This window comes from Helianthus annuus, chromosome 1 (assembly GCF_002127325.2).
Source record: "Helianthus annuus cultivar XRQ/B chromosome 1, HanXRQr2.0-SUNRISE, whole genome shotgun sequence".
Classification (NCBI taxonomy): Eukaryota; Viridiplantae; Streptophyta; class Magnoliopsida; order Asterales; family Asteraceae; genus Helianthus; species Helianthus annuus.
This window is the reverse complement of record NC_035433.2, coordinates 144,809,206-144,814,724: the sequence shown is the minus strand read 5'-3', so window position 1 is coordinate 144,814,724 and position 5,519 is coordinate 144,809,206. Positions and strand designations below refer to the sequence as shown.

General features: G+C 34.8%; 2 long non-coding RNA genes across 5 annotated transcripts; both read right to left on the bottom strand.

Annotated features, from left to right (window-relative positions):
- Positions 1 to 1,335: 1,335 nt before the first annotated feature.
- LOC110940852 lies at positions 1,336 to 2,763 on the bottom strand. The gene is made up of 2 exons (XR_002593586.2): positions 2,592 to 2,763; positions 1,336 to 2,514 (listed from the first exon to the last, which is right to left on the bottom strand). It is a non-coding gene; the product is annotated as an uncharacterized LOC110940852 (long non-coding RNA).
- An 892-nt stretch (positions 2,764 to 3,655) lies between these two features.
- Positions 3,656 to 5,124, bottom strand: LOC110940836. 4 transcript variants are annotated; one of them, XR_004864262.1, is made up of 5 exons: positions 4,976 to 5,124; positions 4,777 to 4,864; positions 4,568 to 4,616; positions 4,127 to 4,345; positions 3,656 to 3,670 (listed from the first exon to the last, which is right to left on the bottom strand). It is a non-coding gene; the product is annotated as an uncharacterized LOC110940836 (long non-coding RNA). The 4 variants fall into 4 exon arrangements; XR_002593574.2 differs by lacking the exon at positions 3,656 to 3,670 and having other exon boundaries at positions 3,976 to 4,345; positions 4,956 to 5,124; XR_002593571.2 differs by lacking the exon at positions 3,656 to 3,670 and having other exon boundaries at positions 3,976 to 4,345; positions 4,545 to 4,616.
- Between the last annotated feature and the right edge of the window lie 395 nt (positions 5,125 to 5,519).

The following is a 5,519-nucleotide window of genomic DNA, read 5'->3' as shown; positions in this document are numbered from 1 at the left end:
AATCAAGATGGAGACGCAACAATAGTGTTTGAAATGATAGATTGTCAGCTTGGTCTGGTTCCTCCTTAGGGTGCAATCTAATGATGGTGATGATGAAACCGAAAAGGGTATCGGTTGAGGAGAGGGAGGCCGATTTGATGTTATTAGAAGAATTAAGTTATGTGTCTAACCTTAGAACCTCTACATAAGTCTCCTTATATATGCACCCAGAGGAAACCCTAATTAGTTAATAAGGGTAATAAGGCCCATCAACAATTACCAACTAATTATTTAATAGGTTGTTATATATTTTGATCTACTAGTCGTTTACCCGCGCGATGCGGCGGGAAACATATCACTTAGGTTGGTGAGTTTAGGGCTATGTACGGGGTGGTTCGGTTTTGAGCCATAACCAAAACCAAATTCACGATGCAACAGAAAACACCTCACATGTTAGTAATTCTAAGGGTGTGCATGAGAAGGTTCAGTTCAGTTGGGTAATAACTAAAATCTAAATTTTCGGCTAAGGTACTTCAAAACCGGTCATGGGGATTTAAAGAGTTTTAAAAGGATCTAAACAAACCGAACTGCGCCAAGTCAACAAAAGCACAACCATACGCAAATAATATCTACATTAGTTAAACATGAATACACTGAGGCTGAGTTGACTCGGTGGAAACAATTAAGAAAAAAGAGAGACTAACACTTCAGAAACTTGAGAGGAGCATGGAAGAAACTAAGGATATTGAGGCTGAACTTGCTGAAGCTTTAAAGATGGCTGAAATGGCTGATGCAGCAAAGGAGGCGATAGAAAGTGAGCTCAGGATATGGAAAAACATGAGTAGACCCCCCCTTAGTTGTCACCCTTTATTTAGTAAGATCGTCTTGACTATGAAACCTTTTCAATTCAGATTCAAGAGTTTGGCAGATCTCAGCCTTTTTGATGTCCGCGAATGGCATTTCCACATGCACCGATCCATGCTTTAGTGGTCTTGTTGGTGCACAATTCCCCGACTGCTTCTTCATGTATCAAAACAAATTGACTCGGTTTACAAATTGACTCGGTTTAATGTAAATATGAAAGGTTTAAAATTTTCAACCTTTTAAAATTGTTGTAACTTCAAGTATCAGAAGAAATTGACTCGGTTTAATGTAAATATGAAGGTTTTTTTAATATATATATATACACACACACACAAAATGGCTTCAGTTATTGATATGGGGTAATGAAATTAACATTTCTTGCTGGCAGAGAATTAGCAGGTTAAACAAATAAAAGTGAATATAGAGAGAAATTAAACAATCGAGAAAAAGAGAAAATGGAAAAAAATTTAAATGCATTTGTCGGCAGTTATCAATATACAAGAATATGTAAAATCAATACATTATATGTTGCCTATTACATAAATCAATACAACTCGGGTGGTCTGAACATCCAACATGTCTACATGCTTAACATGAACAAAAAACTAACTAACTTGAACATAAAAACAACAAAACTTTAAAGGACGAAATGACATGCGAAAACTAACGGGAGAGATTCAGTCTCTTCATCAAGCTTTCTTGTGTTCAGGGAAGTACTACTGCTAGATTACTTTCAAAATGTTTTGTTCGGTCATTCCTCCTAGAGGTGTACCAAAAAACTGGTTTTAGAATTGAAACCGAGAAAAAAACCAAAATCAGTTTTTTATAACCGGTTTTAGAACCGAACCAAACCGCCGGTTGTAGACCAGTTTCATAAGTCTTAAATAAAAAAAATCACTATGAATGCACATCCATAAGTCATACTTCAACTACCAGTTATCATCACAACATTCCTTCCTTAGAGTCCATATTTTCTATATAAAATTTCAAACTGTAACCATCATGCAATCCTTCCATATTCGTTTCCACCATGTGAAGATGGTATAATATTGGTTGATATCGGATGGTTGCCCCTACGCCCCACAACAAAGAACAGAAACTTCACATCAGACAGTTTTGACTCTTATAAGTAGGTCCACCTGGGTTATGTTTTATCTCTAACGGGTCATAAGTAGCTTAAAAGAAATGGGTCATATGGGTAAAACCTCTACATCAGGAACCCGAAATATGGTGAAACACATGTACCCGAAATACATCAGGAATATGTTCAAAACACGTGTACCCGAAACACATCAGGAATATGGTGAAACACATGTACCCGAAATATGGTGAAAGACCCGAAATAACCTTCTAATTTGAAGTTGCTAATTACCAAAATTACCAAAATGACACCGCCACTTTTTTGACTTTTCTTTCAATTCGTACGTCACTTTTTTTACTTTTCTTTCAATTCGTACGTTTCGTACGTTTATTTTATTTTTACGGGAACTTAACTCATAAAACATAACCCTAAATCAACCCATTCAAAAGTAAATGGGTCAAGTTGTCACATCTATAAAATTCACAAGAACAAGCACAGTACCTTTCGAAATCTTGGCCACAAACAGCTTCGTTCTTTGCTTTTGTTATCTGCCTGAGTTCTTTCTCGAGCTCTCTAGCTTCGTCTGGGAGCTGAAGGGGATAGATCATAAATTAATAGCTGATCATCAAAGTAAAGCAAACAAAATATACACAAAAAATATACATACTTGTTAACTGCTGTGTATTATATTTTCTTGAAAGTTAATAAGAACCCGCTAACTTGCAGGCCTATTTTAAACAGCACAAATCGTTGTAACCTTAAATCCTAAACAAGAATAATAATACACGTCAAACTGAGGTCACTTTAAAGTTTAATGATTTCAACAAGCATATAGGAAGCAAAAGTTACAGCAATTGAATCTGAGGTTTAAAAGGCAGATGGAGATGATAAATAGAAACAGAGGTGATACATAGACGGGTCATGTGCTTACTCAAAAGAAGCAGCAATCCGAGTAAATCCACTAAAGGGGCACCACATTGACTGCAAATAAAAAAATATACGTGTAAAGCAATCAGATGCCAAAAAGTTGAGCGTCCCACGCGCTTCAATTAACAACCTAAGTGCTTCGAATATTTCAACCCGTAATGAAAGGTTTGGTTTGCAGTTTACCAAAAACCGGCCGGACCATCGTTTAAACTCGATATGTATAATTATTTTTAATTTTACATATACTATTTAGATAAATTGGACTTCTTTATTTTAGCCTAAGCCCACTGTGATAATTGGAAATCTTGCAATTATGAGCCAAAACTAAATTGATTAATCTATAAGTTTAAACTCCCACCTGGGTTATACATGCATTTTCTTTATTTGTGTTCTGTTTGTTCTTTATTTTGTTTAATATGTAACCTGGTGTTCTTTTGCTAATATCTTCTTTATTTTGAACAACAGCTCGGCTTCTGTTTTCAATGTACAAAAAGCGTTAAAAACATTTTGGTTATGGTTTGACTTAAAAAGCGTCAAAACCAAACTGTGAACACACTTATATCATATCATTCATAAGCTTTAAATATATAAATTGACCTGTGTAGAATAATAATTGTTCCCTACTTGCATCTCAAACCTGCACATTACCCAAAATATTGATCCATAAGTTCTACTCCGACATACATGATATTTTTAAATATCTTGAAACTGAAAAAAGATGCTTCTTACAAAATGTTGATAAAAAGATTACCTTATGACGAAAATACTCTGATTAATTTTTCTTGGTCTCTCCTTCAAGGCAAACTTGTACAGACCACCCTGTAAAACAAAATATGTATAATACACCTCAGCTCCACACATTAACCGTAGGTGTTGATGAAAAAAAAATAGTCATTTTATTAGCGATCTAAGAAAAATAAAAAAGAAAATTGTCAAAATAGAGTCAAAGTTCATTTTGTAAAAAAGAAAATCGTAACTTGAGTTGATTAATTTAACTCGGTATCTTGAAGTACAACTAAATACAAAATTGTAACTTGAGTTGTTAATAAAAATAAATGCATACTACACAAGAGCTACAAAAGAGTTGAACCCTCTTTAAAATAAGAAAAATCCATATAGAATAGAACCTAGTTGATTAATTTAATAAAACAAATATAACAATACAAACGACAAAACCAGCAAATCATAAAACACTTTAAAGTTTCAACACATTAAGAAACTTATGCAACAAAGTACCAGCTTACATCATGGGTAAACTAAAACGTACGTAGATACCTTTTATAAGCGTTTAGCCAGGCTCAAGTCATGGAGAGCATCCAACAGTCACTTTGAAATGCAACCAGTGAGAGTCAGCCTTTGTGGTCATGCCATCTCTTGCAAAGTTTACTCCAAGAGCTGGCTCAGGGAGCTCAAAAGGAACTTCTTTTGCTAGAAGAGTGACTTCATAGCTTTCATTTGGATGTCTATAAAGACACGAGTTCTCTTTTTCTGAAACTACCGGTGCACAGATTTAACAAATTAAATAAAGAACATCATAAAGCAATCAATTACACTAAATTAATCTAAAATTTTCTTGTCCTCAACCACATATATGGCTTTTTTAACTTTTGGCCAGATACCAGTTGAAAACTGAATCGAAGCAGTTCTGTATGCAAAGTCTAGTGTACTTTTGGCCATTTGACTACCGACTAACCTAGCCCTCCACCATGAACGTACCCTGGGTGAGTTCTCCGGCCACCATGGATTGACTCCCATCAAAATTTCACTAAAATAGATCAAAAAAAATTATTAGCACCATCAACAAGTTAACCAATTTCTACAACCATCTTGATCTCAAATCATACAGAAAATACCAAATTTAACCACAAAAAATAGAACAAATCACACTATAATACCAAAAAAACATAAATAATTAACATGTTTACCTGCAGTGATATCCAATTTTTTATCGCTCCAAGATAATTCCCAGGGTGTATAGATCCTGTTGGTTGGACACCCGACACAATTCTCTTCCTGTTAAATACATATTAAGTTAAAGAAAGAAGTAAATCATGACCAGAATTTTATGTATTAAAACCACAGAAAAAATAAATTTATAACTTACTGAGATTACAAAATAATTACTTTATAGAGGTGGAGGAACTCTCTGAAACAGTAAGTTCAAGGGCTGATACACTGCAATAGCATGTGTGGCTGCTAACACCTCCAGCAACAGGAAGGTAATTACGATGAGTTACTGGAAATGCTCGTTGTTATCACCAGCATTGAGAACTACAACTATAAATGAACAAGATAACAAGATTAGAATATACACCAGATATATAATTTCTTAAACACTCCCTACACAAGAGCCAAAACACACAAGTCGGATATCAAGAATACCTACCTTAAAGTTTCAACTTTCTTACAAACTAACCTCAATACAAAAAACTCTAAAACTACACGATCATTCACCAAATCCAACAATCAAATCAAAACTCCCACACTCCTAATTCCACAAACATACACATCTCAACACCACACAAAACATTGAATTAATACAAACGCACAACACAACAAAATTAGGGTTCTACTTGAAAAAAAATTGGGGATTTTACAAACCCTGCCTCGAGAATTGAGCTCGTTACGCGGCGCTTCAAGCCGATTAAGATTATGAGTCTTCTGGCGG